At 43.1% G+C, this 24,939-nt stretch overlaps 1 protein-coding gene across 3 annotated transcripts in view; it reads right to left on the reverse strand.

Moving 5' to 3' along the window:
• SCAF8 (SR-related CTD associated factor 8) overlaps nt 1-24,939 on the reverse strand; it is a 463,405-nt gene that overhangs the window by 68,738 nt on the left and 369,728 nt on the right. For all 3 annotated transcript variants that reach the window (XR_012234161.1, XR_012234162.1, XR_012234163.1), the window contains exon 22: nt 24,324-24,414. The gene's annotated coding sequence lies outside the window, so the exon portion shown is untranslated. The remainder of the gene's footprint in view (nt 1-24,323; nt 24,415-24,939) is intronic.

The raw sequence follows: 24,939 nt of genomic DNA on the forward strand, positions 1-24,939 counted from the left end.
AGTCCCATAAAGGAACTAAATAAAGAAGTAAAAAAAGTTAAAATATTTTTAGAAAACATTCAAATTATATCAATTAACAGGTATTTTTATGTATAAATAAAAATAAACAAAAAAAGTACACATATTTGGTATTGCCGCATCCGGGACAACCCAACTTATAAGACCATCACACTAGATAACCCTTTCAGTGAACACCGTAAACAATAAAAAAAGTGCCAAGAAGAGTATGCAAAAAAACTCATCATACCGCAGAACAAAAGGTGAAATTAAATGTGATTAAAAAGTTGAATGGAAATAAAAATGGAATCCCTGAAAATGTCATCTTGCCCCGCAAAGAATAAGCCACTATACAGCTCCACCAGCAGAGAAATAAAAAAGCTGACGCTCTCAAAATAAAGTCATGCTAGAACATTTTCTCTGTATAAAATTGTTTTTATTGTGTAAAAGCGGCAAAATATAAAAAAAAAATATAAATATGCAATCACGAATCATACTGACCCGAAGAATAAAGCAGCCTTATCAATTTATCATATGCTGAAGACCATAAAAAAAAAATTCTTGAATTGCTGGATTTTGTTCATTCTGCCTCCCAAAATTGGAATAGAAAGCGATGAAAAAAGTCATGTGCCCGAAAATGGTACCAATAAAAACTCATCCCATAAAAAACAAGCCCTCACATGACTCTGTCAACAGAAATATAGAAAAATTATACCTCTGAAAATATGGTTATGCAAAAACTTGTTTTTGTAAAAAAAAGCGTCTTTTAGTGCTTGACAGCAGCCAAACATAAAGAGCGATATAAATCTGATATGGCTGTAATTGCACCGACTCGGAGAATAAAATCGTCTAATCACTTACTGTATACCGCACGAGAAACAGCGTAAAAAAATAAATAAAATCAATTATTCACCTGCTGTTGATTTATTCATTCTGTCTCCCAAAAATCGCAGTGAGGCTTGGCTCACATTTATCCTGTGCTCTGCACTGAGAGATTACACCAGGTTTCCCTGTAAATCTCAGAAATACATGTTTCAGATAGAACCTCTGGCAGAAGATACGCTATAATGAAGCAGATGGAGACACTGTGGACACCAACTGACCTGTGATCCAGTGCTGTCTGTCTTTTAAAAAAAGCGCGATCAGGACACAGTTCTGTGCACCTTTGAAAAGAAGGACACCACTGAACAGGGGCCAGACGAAGTACAGAGTAACTCTGCTGTCTCATTATAGCGAATGTATCACTAGGGGATTTCATCTTAATCACGTAATTCAGAGATTTAGATGGCAACCCCGATATAAGTGATCAGTGTAGAGCATAGAATAAACGTGATCACAAATGTTATGGAATATGTTCCCAACAAAAGTTTCAACTAAAACCATAAAAAAGCAAGTCCCCACTCAGGTCAGTCATCTATCAATGGAAATATAGGGGGCTTCTACATTACTGGTAGCACAAAGGCTCTGGAATAACGCTATGGCTCCTTGCCCCCCAAAAGAAACAAGCAAATTCTTTGCTATCAAATCTAAATGCCCCACAGTGTGCCTAAACTACAATTAGCGTACACATGTTTGGCATTTCTATAGCGATTAGAGCCTGCTTAATTTACGGGTGCATGTCTCCAGAAGGACAAGCTGGGCACAATGTATGGGCACTACAACATAATAATAATAATAATAATAATAATAATAATAATACATTTTATTTCTATAGCGCCGACATATTCCGCAGCACTTTACATTTCAGAGGGGACTTGTACAGACGATAGACATTACTGCATAACAATAATCACATAGATGATAACAGATACCAAGAGGAATGAGGGCCCTGCTCGCAAGGTTACAATCTATGAGGGAAAAAGGGGATACACGAAAGGTGGGTGGTAACAATTGCCCTGATTGTTTGGATCAGCCAAAATGTTAAGTGTGTAACAGTACGGACACAGAGGGCTAATAGATGCATAAAGCATGTGGGAACATGATACGGGGAACCTGGTTATGGTAAAACTTTTGACTGTGCCACACAGGGATAGTTAGGTTAATGTGTTGAGGCGGTAGGCCAGTCTGAATAAATGAGTTTTCAGGGTACCCTAAAAATTGTAGAGATTGGGGACTACTCGTATTGACCTGGGAAGTGCATTCCAAAGAATTGGCGCAGCACGTGTATAGTCTTGGAGACGGGAGTAGGAGGTTCTGATTATGGAGGATGCTAACCTCAGGTCATCAGCAGAATGGAGGGCACGGGTAGGGTGGTAGACTGAATCAAGGGAGGAGATGTAGGGTGGTGCTGAGCCATGGAGTGCTTTGTGGGTGAGGGCAATAAGTTTGTACTGGATTCTGGAGTGGATGGGTAGCCAGTGTAAGGACTGGCACAAGGTGAGAGGCATCGGTGTAACGATTGGCGAGGAATATGATCCTGGCTACAGCATTCAAGACAGATTGGAGGTGGGAAAGTTTGGGAAGAGGGAGACCGATTAGAAGAGAGTTACAGTAGTCCAGACGAGAATAAATGAGAGAAACAGTAAGAGTTTTTGCAGAGTCAAAGGTAAGAAAAGGTCGAATTCTAGAAATGTTTTTGAGATGCAGATAACAAGAGCGAGCCAGTGATTGGATGTGGGGGGTGAATGAAAGCTCGGAGTCAAGTATGACCCCAAGACAGCGGGCATGTTGCTGGGGAGTAATAGTGGAACCACACACGGAAATGGCAGTGTCGGGTATAGGTGCATTAGTTGAGGGAGGAAACACAAGGAGTTCAGTCTTTGACAGGTTCAGTTTCAGATATAGTGAGGACATGATGTTAGACACAGCGTTTAGACAATTGCCGGTGTTTTCTAGAAAGGCTGGCATGATGTCAGGAGAAGAAGCGTATAATTGGGTGTCATCAGCATAGAGATGGTACTGGAAAACAAATCTACTGATTGTTTTACCAATAGGGGCAGTGTACAAGGAGAAGAGGAGGGGGCCTAGAACCGATCCTTGAGGAACCCCAACAGTAAGGGGAAGATGAGAGGAGGAGGAGCCAGCAAAAGATACAGTAAAGAAGCAGTCAGAGAGATAGGAGGAAAACCAGGAGAGAACGGTGTCCTTGATGCCGATGGAGCAGAGCATAGTGAGGAGGAGCTGATGATCCACCGTGTCGAATGCTGCAGAGAGATCCAAGAGAATTAGCATGGAGTAGTGACCGTTAGATTTAGTTGTTAGTAGATCATTAGAGAAATCGGATTGGAGAGGGTCGAGAAGAGAGTTATCAGAGAGATAGCGGATCAGACGGGAGTGGACCAGGCGTTCCCGGAGTTTAGAGATGAAGGGAAGATTAGAGACAGGTCTATAGTTAGCGGCACAGTTTTATTCGAGGGATGGTTTTTTTAAGTAGTGGATGTATGATGGCATGCTTAAATAAGGAGGGAAAGATACCAGAAGAGAGAGAGAGGTTAAATATTTTAGTCAGGTGAGGGGTGACAGCAGGGGAAAGGGACTGGAGCAGATGTGACGGAAATGGGTCACTGGTGCAAGTGGTTGGGCGAGAAGATGCAAGGAGCCTGCTTACTTCTACTTCTGTGACTGGTTCAAACTCAGAGAGTGAGCTAGATGCAGTGGGGGAGGGAGGACAGTGCATGGTATAAGATGATTGGGAGATAATTTCCTGTCAGATATGATCAATTTTTTCTTTGAAGTAATTGGCCTGATCGTCAGCTCGAAGCTCTGTGGTTAGGGCCTGCACTCTTGGGTTTGAGCAGGGAATGAAAGGTGTCAAAGAGACGTTTCGGGTTATTGGACCATGAGGTGATGAGGGTGTTGAAATAGGTTTGTTTGGAGAGGTGAAGGGCAGTGTTGTATGTTCTAAGCATGAACTTATAATGGATGAAATCTTCGTGTAGATTGGATTTTCTCCATAGACGTTCAGCACACCTGGAGCACCGCTGCAAGAAACGTGTTTGCAGGGTGTGCCAGGGTTGTCGCTGTCTTTGTCGTGTTGTTCTATGTATAGGAGGTGCAAAATCATCCAGGGCAGTTTGAAGTGTTTCATTGTAATGCTTCAGTGCAGAATCAGGACATGAGAGGGAGGAGATAGGGGCCAATGAAGAACATACTGGGCATTACAATGTACAGGAACTGCAATGGCAGATTTGCAATTTTCACTTGGCAAAATACACTGCTGCTTGTTTCTGGAAGACACCAATGGAGTCAGAGAGTTGTAATTTCCAAAATGGGCTCAGCTAAGGGGGAAGAATTCTGCTATTCTGGCACTTAGGAGCTCTTTATATGGAATCTGCAAACTATTCTATGATAATTTGTTCTCCAAGAATCAAATAGTGTTCCTTCCCTCCCGAGTCTAACCATGTGGCTAAGCAATACTGTACAGACCCATATGGGGTATTGCCATAATGTCACGACCCATAAGGGTAGGTCCAGCGGATGGCACAACAAACACCAATAATGGGGATGGAAAAAGGGAGAGGAAAGCACTAACAATAGGGAACGAGGGATGGGGCACCTCCTAACATAGCCTGTGCCTATCCCTAAGCTCCCCTAATGCCCAATGTGGGTCCTTCCCCCGCCGCTGTAACGTGCCTAGTCCCTAGCTGTCACCTCACTATACCATGGCTAGTGCACTGGCCGGCAAGGACACTAGCATCACCACTGCAGATTGTCTAAACACAGGGGGTAGTGGCAAGCACGAGACAGACAAAGACAGGGAACAAGAAAACAGATTCCAGCGCACCTGCGCCTTAGATTATAGGCTACAAAGTCAAGGCGAAGGTGCACTGGACCTCCCCTGGACCCAGGTGTCCTTTGCAATCAGAATATCCTTTATACCATTCAATGAATCTTGCCAACAGCGACTATATGAATAAGACCCTGTGAGGGTCGAAACATTGTGCTCTTGTCGCCTCACCATTTCCTCTATCCCTTCATCTGAATTGTGTTTTTGCTGCATTTATACAATAAAATTTTCACAAGCATCTATCAAGAGTGTGCGGTGATTTAACATTTCTCTACTATGGGGACTGCCATCCCACTTTACCAGTACCTCGGAACTCTCCAGGCAAAAGTGCTTGCCACACTACCTGTCTATTCCAAAATGGTATCAGTAAAAACATCCGCTCAGGGCGCAAAGAAAAGCCCTCACCCAGGCCCATATCCCAAAAATTGAAAACGAGTCTTAAAAAATGTACTGACTAGGAAAATCGTACTTCTCGGTCAATTTTATCATATAGTGAACATGGTAAATAATAAAAAAAAAATTTCAATGAACTTGATTTTTTTTTTCCTGTTTTAGGCTGAGTTCACAAGTGGCGTTTTTTTCACGTTTCCGCGGCGGTTTTAACCGCGCGATTTTGTCGCGAAAACGTGAAAAATAAGCATCCCATGCATTCCTATGGGATTCTGCAATGCTGTGCTAATGCTGCGGTTTTTACTGCGGCGGAATCGCTTCGCGGTAAAAACCGCAGCATGCTCATTAATTTGCGGAATTGCGGCGATCCCGCACCCATAGGAATGCATTGTTCCGCTTACTTCCCGCATGTGGCTGTGCACACCATGCGGAAAGTAAGCAGAACATTTGCGGATGGTACCCACGGTCCGGAGGAGAGGAGACTGTCCTCCGGGCTTTGGGTACCATATCCCTGTAAAAAATAGAATTTAAAAATAAAAAATATTGTTATTCTCACCCTCCGACGTCCCGCGCAGCCTTCCCGCTTCTCTCCACGCTCTCGTTCCCAGTAATCCTTTGCGAAAATGCCCGCGATGGCGTCCGTTCTCGCGGGATCACGAAGTCTCGCGGTCATTCGCGCGACGTCATCGCGAATTACCGCGAGACGTCGCGATCCCGCGAGAACGGACGTCATCGCGGGCATTTTCGCAAAGGATTACTGGGAACGGCTGCGCGGGACGCCGGAAGGTAAGAATAACACCATTTTTTATTATTTTTTACATTCTATCTTTTACTACTGATGCCGCATAGGCAGCCTCAGTAGTAAAAAGTTGGTCACACTCGTCAAACACTATGTTTGACGAGTGTGACCAACCTGTCAATCAGTTCTCCAAGCGATGCTAAAGATCGCTTGGAAAACGCTAGCATTTTGCAAGCTAAATACGCTTGCAAAATGCTAGTTTTTCCGCGGGAAAATCGCGGGAATTTAAAATGCGATTTTCGAATTCCGGAATTCCGGAATTCTCGTGGTAATTTCCGCGAGAGTTCCGGTACATGTGCACTTAGCCTTACAGTGCCCGACATGATACAATGAAAGGTGTCTTACAAGAGAACAACAAAAAATCCCTCATACAGCTATGTGGATGGAAAAATTAAAAAGCTATGGCTCTTGGAAGAAGAGGAGGGAAAAATGAAAATAAAAGATGGAAATCGGCCACAGCGTGAAGGGGTTAAGAAAAATATAGTCTTACACAAACTGAGGAAGAAGAAGAGGTGCTCTTGTAGGAAAACCCTCCATCCTGTTTAGTTTTTATGTTCACGTCTTTTATATGGCTTCAGATAATACTGGACAATACGATTCACTGATGGATCTGTCACAAGATCATTTCCACAATCTTATGGATCTCACTGGCTTATTATTGGGTCTCTTACATTCTACGACATCCTTAGTTTTTTCCCGGAAGTTTCAGATCATCAAACAAATTAAATTATTTGACAAAGATAACACATGTAAATACAAAATGCAGTTTTTAAATGAAAATCTTTATTGTTAAGGGAAGAAGAAATCCAAACCTACAGGGCCCTGTGTAAAAAAGTGATTGCTGTCATGATCAGGACATGGTTAATGTCCTGTTCTCTCAGGGTTAATTTTGCTGGCCTCCCTTTGGATCTGGGAGGGGTATTTATACTCACTCCAGACTAGGATTCCCTGTCAGCTATACTGTTGTTCTGACTGTGTGTCTGACCCCATGGTGTGCGTGTATACTGCATTGCTTGATTGCCTCCCATGTATGACCTGGTCTGTCCGCTCACTCTGTTCTCTGTCTCATGTTTTGGTACTATTGTCTTCTTCGTTTCTGACCTCCTGGCCTGGCTAGTGTTTCTCTGTTACAGTTTGGACCTATTGTACCGCACTGCTCGTTCTGGCTTTTTTGACCTCTCGCTTGCCTTCTGACAATCCCCTGTCTAACCCCATTGGTACCTTGTGATCTCGTGGTCCTGATCTTAGCTTGTTTGACTACTCTCCTGTGTTTATCGTCTCCTCTGCACCCCGGCGTCTGGCTCCGCCCCTGGCCACCTCCTACTCTGTCACATGGTTCAGGTCCTGGTTGTTACCTAGTTATTTACCCGGCGCTTTGCTCAGCTCCCTTGCTGCTGTGTGCAGATCTCCCCACAGCAGTAATACCCAGGAGTCGTGACATTATAGCTGACCTTACAGTCTTTCAATGGTGGTGGGGTGTTAGTTTGTTATGGATCCAGTACAAGCTCTCACGATACAGGTTAATGACCTCTCCCAGCTTATGCAGAAGCTGTCCCTGGAGCAGCAAGCCCTGGTCCACTAGCACCAGAGAGATGTGGCAGGTGCTTTACAGGGGTCTACTCCGTTGGGGTTCCAGGAGGGGGGCCCCACTGATATATCCGTAGCAGACCCCGAGCCACCTTTAAAGTTACCCCACAATTTTTCCGGAGATAAAAATTGTTTAGGGTCTTCAAGGAGAAATGCAAGCTGTTTTTCGAATTGCATCCCCGGGCCTCTAGAAATGAAAGGCAGAGGGTGGGGATCGTAATTTCCTTGTTAAGGGGGGCCCCACAGGCATGGGCTTTCTCTCTCTCTTCCTCTGCTTCTGAACGTATGTCTGTGAACCTGTTCTTTGAGGCTCTGGGGCACATTTATGATGAGCCTAATAGAGTGCGTCTAGCAGAGGATATGGTGATGAGTGTGACACAGGAAGAATGGTTCTGCTCAGAATTTAGACGTTGGGCAGCCGAAGTATCATGGATAGAGATGAGCGACTTTGCCTTTTCTAGGGTTGAGTCAGGTTTCATGAAACCCAACTTTCTCAAAAGTCAAGTCGAACGAAATCGGCCGACTATCAGGAAAAGTCGAAGGTCCGACTGAAACACGAAACGCAATACAAGTCAATGGGGAAGCAAAGTTGGCAGGGAGTGGAGGACAGTAAACACACCTACATGCCGGACCGCTTTCTTAAAGTGCACGAAAACTCTCTCTCTCTCCCCGGACGCTGCACATGTCATCTCGTTGCCCACAGTGTACGTCCTTGCACAGTGGCTGAAAACAGTCACGTGCAAGCATTCTGGGAAATCAGACTTTGGCGCTCGCTTTGCCGACCGCATGGCCGACTTCACGCTGTGGTCGGGTTCCGGTCGGCGAAACCCGACTTTGCCATTTGCGACTTATGAATCTGGCCGACCTGTTTCGCTCAACTCTAATCATGGAATGACAACACCCTGAGGGGATTGATCAGCAAGGGCCTGTCTGACCATCTAAAGGATAATATAATAATAATAATAATAATAATAAAAAATTTTATTTTTATAGCGCCGACATATTCCGCAGCACTTTACATTTCAGAGGGGATTTGTACAGACAATAGACATTACAGCATAACAATAATCACATACAGTAGATTATAACAAATACCAAGAGGAAAGAGGGCCCTGCTCGCAAGCTTACAGTCTATGAGGAAAGAGGTAGACACGAAAGGTGGGTGGTAACAGTTGCCCTGATTGTATGGACCAGCCATAATGTTAAGTGTGTAACAGTACAAACACAGAGGGCTAAAGGATGCATAAAGCATGTGGGAACATGATGCGGGAAATCTGGTCATGATAAAAATTTTGGCTGTGCCACACAGGGATAGATTAGGTTAATGTGTTGAGGCGATAGGCCAGTCTGAATAAATGCGTTTTCAGGGCACGCTTAAAATTGTGGGGATTAGGGACTAATCGTATTGACCTGGGAAGTGCATTCCAAAGAAGTGGCGCGGCACGTGTAAAGTCTTGGAGACGGGAGTGGGAGGTTCTGACTATTGAGGATGCTAACCTCAGGTCATCAGCAGAACGGAGGGCGCGGGTAGGGTGGTATACTGAAACAAGGGAGGAGATGTAGGGTGGTGCTGAGCTATGGAGGGCTTTGTGGGTGAGGATAATAAGTTTATACTGAATTCTGGAGTGGATGGGTAGCCAGTGTAATGACTGGCACAAGGTAGAGTCATCGGTGTAACGATTGGAGAGGAATATGATCCTGGCTGCAGCATTCAAGACAGATTGGAGAGGGGAGAGCTTGGTAAGAGGGAGACCGATTAGAAGAGAGTTACAATAGTCGAGACGAGAATGAATAAGAGAAACAGTAAGAGTTTTTGCAGAGTCAAAAGTAAGAAAAGGTCGAATTCTAGAAATGTTTTTGAGGTGCAGATGACAAGAGCGAGCCAGTGATCGAGTGTGGGGGGCAAAGGAAAGATCGAAATCAAAGGATGCTCTGGTACTTCATTCTCCTCCTGATACCCTGGAGGACGCCATGACGCAGGCGCTCCGGATGGACCGGAGACTCCGTGCTAGAGAAGTGATGCAACAAGAGTCTCCCATGTACTCCAAATTGTGTGACACTGCACCTGTATCTGAGCCCATGGGGATTGGGTCAGTCTCGGTTAAAGAGAAAGAGAGAAGGCACCGTAGAGACAATCTACTATGCTTTTACTGTGGAGCCTCTGGACATTGGAAAAGGAACTGCCCCTCCTGCCCTTCTTCAGTGAACCGTCAGAGAAACGACTGAGTCTGGGCAACAATCAAGGAGGTTGTTCAGACTACCAGGTATATTTTTCTCGCTTGCAAAAATTGTGCTCCAGGTGGAATTGGAACTTGCTGGAGGTCCTGTGGTGACCACCACCTTTGTTTCCTGTGGTTCTTCCATTAATTTGATTGATGCCCAAGTTGTGACTCATAATAAGATACGGACAGTCAGGCTGAAAGGTCCTGTTAAAATTGTGGCTGTTGTTTCATCCCCCCTTACCTGGGATGGAATTTGTTTCAGGACTGATGTCTTTTCTCTGAAAGTGGGTTCCACTCACGTGGAAAAATTAAGTTGTTTCATTATGAATAATCTGCCTACCGGACTAGTATTGGGGATTCCCTGGCTGCAATGTCACTATCCAGCCATTGATTGGGTGGCGGGGGAGATCACTCAATGGGGATGTAAGGATAACGGTCCATGTTGTAACCTGGGGCCTTTTGTTAATTCGGTAAAGTCTGTATCTGTGTCGTCAGTCGGTCTGGAGGGTATTCCGGAGTACCTGAAGGACTTTGAACATGTGTTTTCCGAAGATGTGTTTTCTGAAAGCGAGGCGGAGGCGCTTTCACCACATCGACCTTGTGATTGTGCTATTGATTTAGTCCCAGGAGCCAAATTACCCAAGGCTCATCTGTACAATTTGTCCGGACCTGAATGCCAAGCCATGAAAGAGTACATCACAGAGAGCCTACGCAAGGGGCATATTCGGCCCTCTGTCTCACCCATGGCAGCAGGGTTTTTGTTTGCGAAGAAAAAAGATGGCGGCTTGCGACCATACCTTGACTTTCGGGAACTGAATAAGATTACTGTGAAAAACACGTACCCTCTCCCTCTGATTCCCGATTTATGTAATCAACTCATGGGGGTCAAATGGTTTTCTAAGCTTGACTTACAAGGGGCTTAAAACCTTATAAGGATCCGGGAGGGAGATAAATGGAAAAAAGCGTTTCTAACGACCGAGGGGTTGTTTGAAAATTTGGTTATGCCCTTCGGTCTCACTAACGCCACTGCTGTTTTCCAGAATGTCATTAATGTTGTTTTTTGTGACCTGATTGCATGCTATCTGGTCATTTACCTGGATGACATCTTGATATACTCAGAGGACAGTCAGTCACACTTACATCATCTACATACGGTTCTTGTGAGACTCATGGAGAATCATTTGCACGCTAAGCTGGAGAAGTGTTCATTCTTTATGCAAGAACTGTCTTTTCTGGGTTTAATTGTATCAGGGGAGGGATTCCGCATGTATCCGGGAAGGTTCAGGCCATTTCAGATTGGGTGCAACCTCATGAGCTGAAGGGGTTGCAATGATTCCTGGGCTTCGCTAATTACTATAGGAAATACAATAAAGGGTTTTCGCAGGTGGTGAAACCCTTGACGAACCTCATTCTCAAAGGGGCGGATGTAAAAAATTGGTCCGTGGCCGCAAAAAATTCCTTCCAGACACTGAAGAAATGCTTTACTTCCAGCAACCGTGTTGATACAACCCAATCTGTCAAGACCTTTTATCGTGGAGGTCGACGTTTCGGAGGTGGGGGTGGGAGCAGTGTTGTCCCGGGGTCCGTCCACCCCTGTCTCATCCCATTGGTACCTCGTGATCTCCTGGTTCTGATCTTAGCTTATTTGACTACTCTCCTGTGTTTATTGTCTCCTCTGCATCCCGGTGTCTGGCTTTGCCCCCGACCACCTCCTACTCTGTCACATGGTTCAGGTCCTGGTTGTTACCGAGTTAGTTATCCAGCGCTTTGCTCAGCTCCCTTGCTGCTGTGTGCAGCTCTCCCCGCAGCAGTCATACCTGGGAGTCGTGACAATTGCCCACTAAACCTAATAACTGGTTGGGCCACCCTTAGCAGCAACAACTGCAATAAAGCATTTGCGATTATTGGTAATGAGTCTTTTACAACAGTCTGGAGGAATTTTGGCCACTGATTTCTGCAAAAATTATTTTAATTCAGCCACAATGCAGGGTTTCCAAGCATGAATTACCTTTTTTTAGGTCAGGCCACAGCATCTGAATAGGATTAAAGTCAGGACTTTGACTAGGCCACTCTAAACTATGAATTTTGTTTTTCTTAAGCCATTCAGAGAGGTGGACTTGTGGTGTGTTTGGATCATTGTCCTGCTGCATAATGCAAGTGCACTTCAGCTTGAGGTCACAAACAGATGGCCAGACATTCTCCTTCATGATTTTTTGGTAGACAGCAGAATTCATGGTTCGGTTTACCACAGCAAGTCTTCCAGGTCCTGAAGCAGCAAAACAGCCCCAGACCATCACAATACCACCACCATATTTTACTGTTGGTATGATGCTCCTTTTTTTAAATGCTGTGTTACTTCTACACCAGATGTAAAGGGACATACATGTTCTAAAAAGTTCAACTTTTGGTTCATCAGCCTACAGAGTATTCTCCCAAAAGTCATGGGGATCATCAAGATGTTTTCTGGCAAAACTGATAAGAGCCTTTATGTTCATATTGCTCAGCAGTGGTTTTTGTCTTGGAAATCTGCCATGCAGACCAATTTTGCCCAGTCTCTTTCTTATGGTGGAGTCATGAACACCGACCTTAACTGAAGCAAGTGATGCCTGTAGTTCTTTGGATGCTGTTGTGGGGTCTTTTGTGACCTCTTGGATGAATTGTCGCAAAGCTATTGGGGTAATTTTGGTTTGCCAGCCAATCCAGCCCGTGGAAGGTTCACCACTGTTACATGTTTTCACAATTTGTGGATAATGGCTCTCACTGTGGTTCGCTGGAGTCACAAAGCTTGAGAAATGGCTTTATAGCCTTTTCCAAAAATTGAAAATGAGTCTCAAAAATTGTGCTAATTAGGAAAATCGTACTTCCCAGTCAGTTTTATTATATAACCTTTTCCAGACCGATAGATCTCAATCACCTTGTTTCTCATTGTTCTAGAATTTCTTTGGATTTGTGACATGATGTCTAGCTTTTGAGAAGCTTTTTGTCTACTTCACTTTGTCAGGAAGGTCCTATTTAAGTGATTTCATGATTGAGAACAGGCGTGGCAGTAATCAGGCCTGCATGTGGCTTGGGTTATCACATCTCAGCTTCCCAAAGATGTGATAAACCACAGTTAATTTATGTTTTAAGGGGAAGAGGGAGGTAATCATTTTTTCACACAGGGCCCTATAGGTTTGGATTTATTTTTCTTTTAATAAACAAGACCTTCATTTAAAAACTGCATTTTGTGTTTACTTGTGTTATCTTTGTCTAATATTTATATTTGTTTGGTGATCTGAAACATTTAAGTGTGACAAACATACAAAAAAATAGGAAATCACAAAGGGTGGAAACACTTTTCCACACAACAGCAGATGATGAAAATAGAACAACAAGTACTCCACCTAACAACATATATTAATGAACTGTGCTAAAAGTTACAATTTGTATGTTATAATAGGTATATTAGGGTGATTTTTTGTTTTTGTGCTTTCATTTTTTTCCTCCCCATCTTCCAAGAACCACTTTTATTTTTCTATCAACATATTCATATGTGTGCTTGTGTTTCACTGGGCGAGTTGTTATTTTTAATGACATCATTTATTTTGCCATATAATAAACTAAAAAATGGGAAAAATCTAAATGGAATGAAATGATGAAAAAATTGCAATTCTGCCATATATTTTGGCGGTTTTGTTTCTAAGGTGTTTACCGCATGGTAAAATGATCTGGAAATATCATATTCCAGGTCAGAACAATTGCAGCAATGACAAATTTTCATATTTTTTAAGTGGTGAATAAAAATTCAAATGTTAGCAAAAAAAAACCCCCAACAAACAGGTTTCTGTCATCATTTTCTGAGACATTTTTATTTCTGGGTCAACATAGCTGTGTGAGGGCTTATTTTTTGCATATTGAGCTGGTTTATTGATACCATTTTGGGGTACATACAACATTTTGATAGCTTCTTATTACTGTATATTCTTTTAGGGAGGTGTGGTGCCTGAGTTTTTTCTCTTTACAGCATTTCATGTATGGGTTAATTAAATATTTTGACAGATTGAACTTTTAGGGTATGTGCACACATTGCGGTTTTTGATGCGTTTCCGTGGCGTTTTTGGATTCGCGGAATTGCATCAAATCCGCAGTGCAGAGTGCACACAATGTTAATCAATGGGAAATCCAAAAACGCTGTGCACAAGCTGCAGAAAAAAACACGCAGATTCATAGAGTTTTATTTTCCTCGGCATGTCATTTCTTTGTGCGGGACTGCAGCGTTTCTGCACCCATTGACTTGCATTGAGTCGGGCACTTCCGCAGCAAAACCGCAGGTCTAAAAAAGATCTGCCGTTTTGCTGCGGATGAAACGCTGCAGATCGGGAGGAGGGAAGTGTGTAGACGGAGTGTGTGCTGTGACTGTGTGCGTGTATAGTGTGTGGGCGGTGACTGTGTGCATGTATAGTGTGTGCGGGCTATGTGTGAGTGCGTGTGGGGGGGGTCTGCGGGGCTGTGCGGGGCTGTGCGGGGGTCAGCCGGGGCTGTGCGGGGGTCTGCGGGGGCCTGCCAGGGCTCTGCGGGGCTGTGTGCGAGGTCGGCGGGGCTGTGTGCGGGGTCGGCGGGGCTCTGCGGGGGTCTGTGCTGTGGTCTGCCGGGGTTCTACGGGGCTGTGTCTGTGTGTGTGTATGCAGGCATCGTCCAATGGGACTACAAGTCCCATCTGGCTATGCCTGCTACAGTGACTGACACATTAGCCAATGATGGGACAGTAGTAGTCCCATCATCCGGCTAATGTGTTGAATGTAAAAAAAAAAAAAAAACACATACACACATATATAGTTCATGCTTATCATCTACACCTAATCCCCGAAGCCCTCGCTCACCTGAAAAAAAATGAAAATAATAAACAAACAATATACTCCCTGTGTCCAACGTAATCCCATTACTAATGATTGTCCCACGACAATCGCCCGTGGAGAGCTGTCACGTTAGCTCTCCCTATTTTAATAGCTTGTAAAGCGGTGCTCCTGGTGTGCCGAACGTTTATGGAGAAAATCCAATCTACTCAAAGATTTCATCCATTCTAAGTTTATATCTAGAACATACAACACTGCCCTTCACCTCTCCAAACAAACCTATTTCAACACCGTCATCACTGTCCAATAATCCTAAACGGCTCTTTGACACTTTTCATTCTCTACTCAACCCAAGAGTTAAATACCAACAGGTCTGATGAACCCACATGGTTAATTAACCATGCTGTGATAGGATTATAATGGCCTATCATCAAATACCACATAACATACATATAGAAGATCAAAAGGCAAAATATATATAATTAGTACAATTTTTATTAGTACACAATTAAAATCACATGGCCAATTATTAGTGAAAAATACGAAGGTGCAATGGCTGACTTTACTATGCAATGGCTCCCTTTTGGTCACTATATGAGGGTCTGGCGGGGTGATACATGGATGTGAGCCAAACATCATTGGCAAGGTGTATAGGTTGATTGGGTGTTATTGTTGCGATACTTAACCCATTATGGGGGATTGTAGATAACCCAACTCCTATCTTTTTGCCCCTTTAAAAAGGGTGATGTATGCGGTATACCAGGTGGCACCAGATATATACACATCTACTGCTGTACTTGGATATTTTTTGCAGCAATAACCTCAGTATTAATGATTGTTTAATTCAACTTTATTTATTTCATTTTGCCGTCCGTATATGGTGATATATGTGGGGCACACAGTGGCGCCAGTATAATAGCACGGCCACCTGTTCTAGCATATATACTTATAATCTATTGCCAGGCATAAGTAAATTAATGTACTATAATCTGCATTATTTTTAAAAATATTCTGTTGTGACTTCCTGGACCTGCGTGTCCTTGAGAGTTGTGAGTTGTAAACATTTTTGCACCTTCATATTTTTCACTAATAACTGGCCATGTGATTTTAATTGTGTATTAATAAAAATTGTTCAACATATATTTATTTTGCCTTTTGATCATCTCTTCTATATGTATGTTATCAACCCAAGAGTACAGGCCTCAACCACGGAGCTTTGAGCTGACGATCTGCCCAATTACTTCAAAGAAAAAATTGACCACATCCGACAGGAAATTATCTCCCAATCACCTCATACCATGCATTTTCCTTCCTCCCCCAATGCATCTAGCTCACTCTCTGATTTTGAACCAGTCACAGAAGAAGAAGTAAACAGGCTCCTTGCATCTTCTCGCCCAACCACCTGCACCAGTGACCCAATTCCGTCACATCTCGTCCAGTTCCTTTCCTCTGCTGTCACCACTCACCTAACTAAAATATTTAACCTCTCTCTCTCTTCCGGTATCTTTCCTTCCTCATTTAAGCATGCCATCATATAGCCAGTACTTAAAAAACCATCCCTTGACCAAAACTGTGCCGCTAACTATAGACCTGTCTCTCATCTTCCCTTCATCTCTAAACTCCGGGAACACCTGGTCCACTCCTGTCTTATCCGCTGTTGTGAATTCTCTTACTTCTGAGTCGGGGCTCCCTCTGGTGGTTACTGTGGGTAATGGAGCTGGCCGGATTGACAGAGGTCTGCCACCTGATGATGATGATTGGAGATCTGGGGTTACTGATTGGGAGCAGGCTTCCCTCAATTGTTGCTGGTGATTAGTTCTTACTGTGCAACTTGAGGTCTGCTGTCTCCTGCCTGATCCTGCATTTTTCAGCTAAGTTGTTTATTTGCTAATCCTTTGCTTCTGATCTGGTTTTGCCTCTCTCGGCCTTGCTGCGTGGGTTCAGCGTGCTCCCTGCTGGGGATGTGCTGGACTCCGCTCCATATGTTACAGCTTGTGTCAGTTTGTTCAGTCCCCTGTTATATTAGTCTCTTTTGCTTTGCTGCCAGTTTACACCAGAATGCTGATATAGTGGGGGGAGGTCGTGAGACCTCAGTGTTTTTTGTACATCAGACGTGTTGGATTTTTTAGGGTTTTTGCGTGATTGCAGACAGTGTCTTTCCTTTCCTATCCTATCTAGACAGTTTGGGCCCCAACCTTTGCTCAGTCTATTTTCTGCCTGTGTTTGTCCCTCATCTGGTCTCACCGACAATATATGTTTGGGGGCTATCTATTTCTTTGGGGTTCTGCTCCGGGGTAGTTTAGATTTCACCTTTCTTGCTTTAGGCCTAGTTAGTTCTCCGGCTGTGTTGAGGCGTCTAGTGTTATGAATGGGTCACCGAGGAGGAAAAAAACAAAACAAGCTAAGTCACAGAAAACCAGAGAGGTTGGTAACTATGCAGATTGCAGATCCCTGATCCTAACCACACAACTAGCAGCAGCCGTGGAGCGTTCCTACGATGAACCTAGACGCTTCGTCACAGCCAGAGGACTAAATAAGCCTAAAGCCAGAAAAGGGGAAAACTAACTGCCCCAGAGCAGACCCCAAAGGAAAGACAGCCCCCACACATGTATTGACGGTGAAATAAGATGAAAACACAAACACAGGCAGGAAAATAGGCTGAGCAAACGATGGGGCCCAAACTAACTAGAAAGGATAGGAAAGGAAAGACACTGTCTGCAATCTGCCAAAAACCCTACAAAAATAATGTCCAACACTTCTGATAACAAAATTAACCCTGAAGTCACTAGACTTCTCCCACTATATCAGCACTCTGAAGTATTCTGAGACAGAGCAAAAAGAGGCCAATATAATAAGGGACAAAAAGCAAATTGGCAAATACAGATAAATAAGAGTGGAAATTCAGCACAGCCCCAGCCGGGGCTGGCTGACCACACAAAAAACTGAATAGACCAACAAAATCAAGTGTGAACATTAGCAGAAAAACTTAGCTTGAGCTGACTGGAACAGAGCTGAGAACCAAGACCTGACAAGCCAGAAGGAATCACCAGCACCAGAATAGGGCGTCGGCTGTCCTAAATCCAGTCTGAGATTCCTGAGGTCCAATCGTCATCCTCCTGAAGGAATCACCAGCACCAGAATAGGGTGTCAGCTGTCTTAAATCCAGTCTGAGATTCCTGAGGTCCAATCGTCATCCTCCTTATCAGGTGGCAGATCTCCACTGATTAAATCAGCCTCACTACCTCCTGTTACCACCAGAGGGAGCCTGGAAGGAGAACTCACAACTGGTAGACCAGAAAATGAACTCACAACAGTCTAGGGCATAATAGGTACGCTCCACGTCTACTGTTAGTTGTGTTGTTAGGATTAGGGGTCTGCAATTCGCTAATTGACCAACCTTTCTGGTTTCCTGGTGGACTAGACTATTCCAGTCATCCTCCTCGGTGACCTGTTCATAACAATCCACTATCTCTCAGATAACTCTCTTCTCGACTCTCTCCAATCCGGTTTCCGCTCTTTACACTCTACTGAAACTGCCCTCACTAAAGTCTCTAATGATCTACTAACAGCTAAATCAAATAGTCATTACTCCATGCTAGTTCTCTTGGATCTCTCTACAGCATTCGACACTTGTGGATCACCAGCTCCTCCTCACTATGCTCCGCTCCATCGGCATCAAGGATACCGTTCTCTCCTGGTTCTCCTCCTATCTCTGACCACTCCTTTACTGTATCTTTTGCTGGCTCCTCATCCCCACATCTTCCACTTACTGTTGGGGTTCCTTAAGGATCGGTTCAAGGCCCCCTCCTCTTCTCTTTGTATACTGCCCCTATTGGTCAAACAATCAGTAGATTTGGTTTCCAGTACTGTTATGAATGGGTCACCGAGGAGAAAAAAAACAAAACAAGCTAAGCCACAGAAAACCAGAGAAGTTGGTAACTATGCAGATTGCAGATCCCTGATCTTACCACACAACTAGCAGTAGCCATGGAGTGTGCCTACGATGTTCCTAGACGCCTCGCCACGGCCGGAGGATTACATAAGCCTAAAGCAAGAAAAGGGAAAACTAACTGCCCCAGAGCAGACCCCAAAGGAATAGATAGCCCCCACACATGTATTGACGGTGAAACAAGATGAAGGCACAAACACAGGCAGGAAAATAGGCTGAGCAAATGATGGGGCCCAAACTAACTAGACAGGAAAGGAAAGGCAAGTCACTGTCTGCAACCTGCAAAAAACCCTACAAAAATAATGTCCAACACTTCTGATAGCAAAATTAACCCTGAAGTCACTAGACTTCTCCCACTATATCGGCACTCTGGAATATTCTGAGACAGAGCAAAAAGAGACTGAACTAGTAAAGGACAAAAAGCCAATTGGCAAAATACTGATAAATAAGAGTGGAAATTCAGCTCAGCCCCCAGCCGGGGCTGGCAGACCACACAAAAAACTGAATAGATCAACAAAATCAAGTGTGAACATTAGCAGAAAAACTTAACTTTAGATGACTGGAACAGAGCTGAAAACCAAGAGCTGACAAGCCAGAAGGAATCACCAGCAACTGAATAGGGCGTCGACTGTCTTAAATCCAATCTGAGAATCCTGAGATCCAATCATCATCCTCATTCTCAGGTAGCAGATCTCCACCGATCAAACCAGCCCCACCACCTCCCATCACCACCAGAGGGAGTCCAGAAGGGGAACTCACAACTGGTGAGAATGAACTCACAACACAGTACCATCTCTATGCTGATGACACCCAATTATATGCTTCTTCTCCTGACCTCATGCCTGCCTTTTTAGAATCATAGAATCGTAGAGTTGGAAGGGACCTCCTGGGCCATCTGGTCCAACCCCCTGCTCAAAGCAGGATTCGCTAAATCATCCCAGTCAGATGTCTGTCCAGCCTCTGTTTGAAGACTTCCATTGAAGGAGAACTCACCACTTCTCGTGGCAGCCTGTTCCACTCATTGATCACTCTAACTGTCAAAAAGTTTTCTCTAATATCTAATCTGTGTCTCCTCCCATTCAGTTTCATCCCATTGCTTCTAGTCTTTCCTTGTGCAAATGAGAATAAAGTTGATCCTTCTACAATGTGACAGCCCTTTAGATATTTGTAGACAGCAATTAAGTCTCCTCTCAGTCTTCTCTTTTGCAAACTAAACATTCCCAAATCCTGCAACCTTTCCTCATAAGACAGGGTTTGCAGACCGGTCACCATTCTGGTCGCTCTTTTCTGAACTTGCTCCAGTTTGTTGATGTCTTTTTTAAAATGTGGTGCCCAAAACTGGACACAATATTCCAGATGAGGTCTGACCAAAGAGGAGTAGAGGGAAATAATGACTTCACGTGATCTAGACTGTATGCTTCTGTTAATACATCCTAGAACTGCATTTGCCTTTTTTGCTGCTGCATCACACTGTTGACTCATATTCAGTCTGTGATCTATTCGTATACCCAAGTCTTTTTCACATGTGCTGTCACTTAGCCCTATTCCTCCCATTCTATATATGCTTTTTTCATTTTTATTGCCCAGATGTAGTACTTTGCATTTCTCCCTGTTAAAAACCATTCTGTTAGTTACTGCCCACTTCTCCAGTTTATTTAAATCTTTTTGAATCCTCTCTCTCTCTTCTCTAGTATTAGCTATCCCTCCTAGCTTTGTGTCATCAGCAAATTTAATCAGTTTACCCTCAATTCCTTCATCTAAATCGTTGATAAAGATGTTGAACAATACAGGGCCCAGGACAGAGCCCTGTGGTACCCCACTTGAGACATTCTTCCAACTGGATGTGCAGCCATTTACGACCACTCTTTGGGTCCGATCACTAAGCCAGCTATGAATCCACCTAACAGTTGCCTTGTCCATTCCATACTTAGTCATTTTTTCAATAAGGATTGTATGAGAGACTTTGTCAAATGCTTTGCTGAAGTCAAGATATACTATATCTACAGCATTTCCTTGATCCACCCAATCAGTGATACCGTCATAGAAGGAAATTAAGTTAGTCTGACATGACTTATTAGTTACAAACCCATGCTGACTCTGTTTGATCACTTCATTCTTATCCAGGTATTGACTTACATGTTGTTTAATAATTTGTTCAAAGATCTTTCCTGGTATAGAAGTCAGACTCACCGGCCTATAGTTGCCTGGGTCCACCTTCTTCCCCTTTTTGAAGATAGGAACAACATTTGCTCTTCTCCAGTCTTCTGGCACTTCTCCTGTTCTCCAAGAATTTTCAAAGATTATGGAGAGTGGTTCAGAAATTTCTTCTGCTATCTCCTTCAGTACTCTGGGGTGTAATTCATCTGGACCTGGAGACTTGAATTCATTTAGGTTAGCTAAGTGTTTCCTCACTATCTTTCTGTTTATAGATATCCTGGATTCTTCTATTCCCTTAATAGGACAGTGAATAACAGTTGGTGTTACATTTCCTTTCTGAGGGAAAACAGATGCAAAATAGGAATTTAAAAGTTCAGCCTTCTCAACATCCTGTCTTACCATTTCATCATTTTCATCCTGTAAAAATCCTATAGCATCTTTGACTTTTCTTTTACTTTTGACATATCCCCAAAATCCTTTATTATTGCTTTTGACATCTCTTGCAAGCCTCAATTCATTTTCAGCTTTAGATAATCTGATTTGTGCCCTGCAGATTCTGCAGACAGCATTATATTCTTCTTTAGATATGCCTCCCTCTTTCCATTTTATAAACATTTTTTTCTTCCTTTTTAGCATGTGCTTAAGTTCTGTGTTCACCCATCCTGGTTTCCTTAAATGCTTCCTATTCTTCCCTCTTTTCGGAATTGTTAACAACTGTGCTTTGAGAATTTCATTTTTCAAGATTTCCCATCCTTCCTGGACATTTTTGTCTTTAAGGATATCCAGCCATTGGATCCCTCCAATTATCTTTCTGAATCCCTTAAAATCTGCCTTTCTGAAATCTAACCTTGACGTCTGAGTCTTCACAGGTCTTCCGCCTCTAGTTATCCAAAATTCTAAAATAGCATGGTCGCTACCTCCTAGGGTTCCAGCCACTTTTACCTCCTCAACCATTTCCTCCCTGTTTATAAGGATTAGATCCAAGGTAGCAGTTCCCCTTGTTTTCTCCCCTACCTTTTGGAAGATAAAGTTGTCAGCAAGAGAGGATAAGAATTTCCTTGACCTGTTAGTTTTGCCTGAGAGAGATTCCCAACAAATGTCTGGATAGTTGAAATCTCCCATGACAACTATGTCATATTTTTTGGAGAACTTGGCCATTTGATGCATAAAGAGTTCATCCATATCTTCAGCTTGCACAGGCGGCCTGTAGTAAATGCCTACAACGGTGTCCTTTCCATTGTTCTGTCCTTGTATTCTTACCCAAACAGTTTCCACCGAACTCCCAGTCTCTGAAGCTTCAATCTCTGTGCAGATATATGCGTTTCTAACATACAATGCAACACCCCCTCCTCGTTTATCAAGTCTGTTTCTTGCAAATAAGTTGTATCCTTCTAGTCTTGTATTCCAATCATGTGTATCGTCCCACCAAGTTTCAGTGATTCCAATGACATCATATTTCTTTTCCTGTGTTAGTAGTTCCAATTCTCCTTGTTTGTTGCCCATGCTTTGTGCATTAGTATAGAAACATTTTAGTTTGTGATTGGTTTCTCTTTCTCCAATATTGTTATTAATTAGATTCTTTCGTCTTTGTTCTTCCTTTCCACTTCTATTAGCAGAGTTCTCAATAGCATTTGTCAGGTGTATGGCTTTTTCTGGTCTTTTGCTTCCCTTCCCATGTTGTTCTAGTTTAAAGCTCTCCTTACAAGTGTAGCAAGGCGACTTCCAAATACATGCTTTCCAGTCTTCGTAAGGTGCACCCCATCTCTAGCAAGTAGTCCATCGTATAAGTAGTTCACTCCGTGATCCAGAAATCCAAATCGTTGCTGACGGCACCATCGACGTAGCCAGTTGTTCACCTGCAGAATCTTATTCCACCTCCTTGTTCCATGGCCATCCACTGGGAGGATGGAAGAGAAGACCACCTGCGCTCCCAGTTCTTTCACTTTCTTGCCTAAGTCTTCAAAGTCTCTGCAGATGGTTTCCAGGTCGTTTCTTGCGGTGTCATTTGTCCCCACATGTAGAAAACACCAGCGATTGTCTAAATGTTGTGTCTAACATCATGTCCTCACTATATCTTAAACTGAACCTGTAAAAGACTGAACTCGTTGTGTTTCCACCCTCCACTAATGCACCTATGCCCGACATTGCCATTTCCATGTGTGGTTCCACCATTACTCCCCAGCAACATGCCTGCTGTCTTGGGGTCATACTGTACTTGACTCCGAGCTTTCATTCACCCCCCACATCCGATCACTGGCTCGCTCTTGCTATCTGCACCTCAAAAACATTTCTAGAATTCGATCTCTTCTTACTTTCGACTCCACAAAAACTCTTACTGTTTCTCTCATTCATTCTCATCTGGACTACTGTAACTCTCTTCTAATTGGTCTCCCTCTTACCAAACTCTCCCCCCTCAAATCTGTCTTGAATGCTGCAGCCAGGATCATATTCCTCGCCAATCATTACACCGATGCCTCTACCTTGCGCCAGTCATTACACTGGCTACCCATCCACTCCAGAATTCAGTATAAACTTATTACCCTCACCCACAAAGCACTCCATGTCTCAGCACCACCCTGCATCTCCTCCCTTGTCTCAGTCTACCACTCTACCCGTGCCCTCCGCTCTGCTGATGACCTGAGGGTAGCATCCTCAATAATCAGAACCTCCCACTCCCGTCTCCAAGACTATACACATGTTGCACCAATTCTTTGGAATGCACTTCCCAGGTCAATACGATTAGTCCCCAATCCCTACAATTTTAAGCGTGCCCTAAAAACGCATTTATTCAGACTGGCCTATCGCCAGAACGCTTTAACCTAACTATCCCTGTGTGGCACAGCCAAAAGTTTTTACCTAACCAGGTTCCCCGCATCATGTTCCCACATGCTTTATGCATCCATTAGCCCTCTGCGTCTGTACTGTTACACACTTAACATTAACAATGAAGGCAAATGTTACCACCCACCTTTCATGTCTACCTTTTTTTTTCCTCATAGATTGTAAGCTTGTGAGCAGGGCCCTTATTCCTCTTGGTATCTGTTATGATCTATGTGGTTATTGTTATGCTGCAATGTTTATCGTCTGTACGAGTCCCCTCTGAAATGTAAAGTGCTGCGGAATATGTTGGCGCTATAGAAATTATTATTATTATTTATTATTATATTAATCCATAGATATATCAAAAGAGAGATATATCTATGGATATATCTATAGATAAATCTATGGATATATCTATATATATATCTATGGATAGATATGGATATATCTATAGATATATCTATCTATTTATAGAAATATCCATCTATCTATCCCATATCTATCTATCTATCTATCTAGCTATCTATCTACTGTATCTGTCTATCTATCTATCTATGAAATGGAGTGTGGGTTGCACAAATGTTAAAGAGGAGTTTGGACCAGAAATGTGTTTTGTTCTTTTTTATGTACACGAAGGCTTAGAATTTTTGACAAATTGCAAAACATTTTTCACCAATTATAGCGAAATATATGTTCTTTGTTTTTGCTGAACGCCCTTGTCTTGACCATAAGCTTTCTATTTATAATCATTTTGGGATTTCTGCACTGAGGCTGTAATCTTTCTAATATTATGAGTATTATAATTTATGACATCGATAAAACAAAGACATTATTCCAGACTTACATCAACCGTGTGATCACGTGTCATCCCTGCCATGTGGACGTCCATTCTCATCCCAGAATTTCACTTATTTCTTCCCAGAAACAGATATCACCTAATATGGAGGAAGAACACATTCCTTATTAAGATCACATCACGTGGCATGAGCTATGTAAGAATACATCTCTAACATCAGGCATAAAATGATTTGTTGTATTATTTTGTTTAAAACAACATTCCAGCAACATCCAACCAAACACTATTATTCTCTACCTGCTATATTTTCTTTTTGACTTGTGCAAATAAGTACTCATGTGTTGGAGAAGGCAAGGGCTACATGACATCTGTTACCATGACACAGATGGAACGGGCAATGTGTCGCTGCTACATCACAACAGAATTACAAGGGTCACAAGGCGACCACATTCACTTTGCATTGTGCTGCGATGTTAGCAGTGACACCTATCAAATAACTAAGATCACATTACCAACATCCAGCTATAAAAAAAGCTCAAAGGGTCATTCCAATCTCGTGAAGTGATGCCATACTTGCATGATTTGTTATACATTTATGATCAATGGATGTCTTGAATCCATACAAACTTTGTTAATTATTCTTTGCTTATATTGCACCATCATT

The sequence above is a fragment of the Dendrobates tinctorius genome, unplaced genomic scaffold (genome assembly GCF_039654945.1).
Source record: "Dendrobates tinctorius isolate UK_male_01 unplaced genomic scaffold, ASM3965494v1 ptg000087l, whole genome shotgun sequence".
NCBI lineage: Eukaryota > Metazoa > Chordata > Amphibia > Anura > Dendrobatidae > Dendrobates > Dendrobates tinctorius.